This window comes from Camelina sativa, chromosome 9 (assembly GCF_000633955.1).
Source record: "Camelina sativa cultivar DH55 chromosome 9, Cs, whole genome shotgun sequence".
Lineage (NCBI taxonomy): Eukaryota > Viridiplantae > Streptophyta > Magnoliopsida > Brassicales > Brassicaceae > Camelina > Camelina sativa.
In genome coordinates this window covers 6026045-6029103 of record NC_025693.1, presented here as the reverse complement: position 1 = coordinate 6029103, position 3059 = coordinate 6026045, and the positions used below count along the sequence as shown (strand labels likewise).

Here is a 3059-nt window from a genome sequence, read left to right as displayed (position 1 = left end):
TGGTGACGATATGAAATGCGAAGTGTGTGGTTTGCCCTCGGGAAATGTCTACCTTTGCCCTCTTTGTAGATTTATGGTTCATGAGAAATGTGTCTCCCTACTTAATTCACCAGAGATCACTCACTCGTCTCATAGCAGACACCCTCTTAAGCTTGTTACTGAAGGAGCTCCTGGTTACACAGATCCAAAATGTCATCTATGTGAAGAAGACACTAGAAGGTTCATATACCATTGTGATATGTGTAAGTTCAATCTAGATATGGTTTGTGCGATTGAGAATCCTCCACCAGTTGCTCTTTCAAATCTGAAGGTCCATGAGTATCCACTCACACTCATGCCAAGGCTGATCTCCTTTGTTTGTGATGCTTGTGGGACAAAAGGTGACCGTTCTCCTTATGTGTGTCATCAATGCGATTTCATGATTCATCAAACGTGCGCATATTTACCACGTCTTATTCACGTTAATCACCATGACCACCGCATTTCGTACAAGTATCCTGTTGGTGTTCGAGAAGTGAGATGTGGAGTTTGTTGGGAAGATATTGATTGGTCATGTGGGGCTTATTCTTGTTCTCTTTGTCCTCGTTATGCTATTCATTCACAATGCGCAGTAAGGGACGACGTGTGGGATGGGGAAGAGCTCGATGGAGTACCTGAAGATGTCGAAGATATCGAGCCATTCAAGAGGAATGATGACAACACAATCACTCATTTCGCTCATCAACATAACCTCATGAGCCTCAACAAAGACGATGAAGAAAACAGCTTGTGTGGAGGATGTGTTCGTCCCATCGGTTCTTACACATTCTACAAATGTTCAAAATCAGATTGCAGTTTCATTCTCCATGAAACGTGTGCTAATCTTCTTAAAAAGAAACGACATTTTCTGAGCCCAGAGCCTCTCACTCTTTGCCTCCAAAGCCAACGCTACACAGAAGCTTGCCGAGCTTGTCGTCAAGTTTCTTGCAAAGGATTCATGTACTTTACAAATTATGAGAATCAAAACTTTGACTTACTATGCAGTTCGATTACAGTGCCATTTATCTATGGAGGTCATGATCATCAACTACTCTACCTCAAACTACAAGAAGATGACGTAAAGACGTGCCAGAACTGCCTCATCGACGAAGGAGAAGTCGTCATAGGCTATAAAAGATGCGATTACTATTTGGATTTTCGTTGCGCGACTCTACCATTAACGGTAACTGTTGGTGCGGGAATTAGCACCCCAACATACCGATCTATACCCGTTAAAGGAACCGGTTATTTAAACCGAGAGCTCGACCTAAGTTTGGACTTCATCTCTGAAGGCCCAATAACACCGCGAAGCCCATTGCCGAGGTGACGAACCGGCACTTCAACTCGCCCTGCGGCTGACCTAGCAAAAAAAGGAAGGACTTTCCTAATCAGTTCGCCTATAATTAGGAAAGTCAATATATTCAGTGTATCTTCTAATATATTCAGTAGATCTTCGAAAACCTATAAATAGAGGGCAATCCTCTCATTGTACGATCATCCAACATTTAATACAAAACCCCTAATTTCTCTTTGTTCTTGAGAAAAACCTAACTTGTTTCTCAAGTGATTTCATTTCCTCTTTGCTTGTTTACTTTGATTCAAATTCTTCAAGAGATTGTTACTGAATTTGTTTCTCCTTTAAACAAATTCATTGTGTGAAACACCAGTTTCTACAATTGGCGCTAGAAGGAGGGGACCTAAGTTCTACAAAACACTTCTCTTTTAGATCTCATCACAAACAAGCAAGAGCCAATACCATGTCTTCAATCCCCAACAACGGTGCCACCAACGTGACCGCCCCACAGCAAGATGACCCAACCATCCGGGCAACCAACTCGCAGGATGTCACTGTAAATCCGCCTGTTGCTGCATCCACCATGCGCGTCTACGCACGGACGGGCATTCGCCGCACTTCGGACAACCCAGCAGACGAGTCAGCAGCACCTCCTGACGGAGTGGAGGACGTTAAGATACCCCACCACGGGGCCCAGGAACATGACGAAGTGCCACCAATCGATGGAACTGTCGATAGACAAACTTCGTCTGCGCAGGTCGCCCAACCTTCCCAGTTCGTCACCATGGACGACCTCCGTCACATGTTCGGAACGATCTCCAAGGATCTCTTCCAGGCGATCTCCGCAACAAATAAACGGTTGGACACAATGGGGCACAGCGCACCCCCGCCACTTCAACAGAACGAGGCACCATCACAGGAGGTTTGGAGGCCTCTAAACCGTCGCCTGTTCAGCGACCCGCCGTCTTCGGCTTTCCGGTTCCCGAANACGATCTCTAAGGATCTCTTCCAGGCGATCTCCGCAACAAATCAACGGTTGGACACAATGGGGCACAACGCACCCCCGCCACTTCAACAGAACGAGGCCCCATCACAGGAGGTTCGGAGGAACGATCCTCTAAACCGCCGCCTGTTCAGCGACCCGCCGTCTTCGGCTTTCCGGTTCCCGAACCAGCACGTACCATCGGTACTCGCCTTGGAGGTACAGCCTCAGCTGGGGCAACCCTCTCGGAGAGATCCGGCCGCACCTTCCTGCCCCGAGCTAGAGGAAATGCACCTCAAGATCAAAGCTATGGGATCCCTCCTCCACCGAGCTGTAAGCTCGGCACCTGAGATCGATAGAATTTTCGAGGCCACGCAGCAAACTCCATTCACCCAGCGCGTCTTGGAAACATACGTTCCGAACGTGAAGATAAGAGTTCCAACTTACGATGGAACGAAGGATCCAGTGCAGCACCTGACCTCGTTAATGGCTACCATCGCCAAGGCTAGGTTCACCGAGGAGCAAAAGGACGCCGGCCAGTGCCAACTGTTCGTTGACAGCCTGATAGGAAACGCACTAACATGGTTTTCCCATATCCCCCCGAACATAATCGACTGTTTCGAACAGCTGTCGATAGCCTTCCTGCGGAATTACCGGGTATTCATACAACGCAGCGCTTCCAGTGCCGAGCTATGGGAGATAGTCCAAGATCCCGGCGAACCCCTGCGGAAGTAACTCACCCGATTCAAGCAAAAGTACGCCACC

The 3059-nt window shown here is 47.9% G+C and overlaps 1 pseudogene; it reads left to right on the top strand.

Moving 5' to 3' along the window:
- The window catches only part of LOC104715055, a 20140-nt pseudogene that overhangs the window by 4716 nt on the left and 12365 nt on the right, over positions 1-3059 (top strand).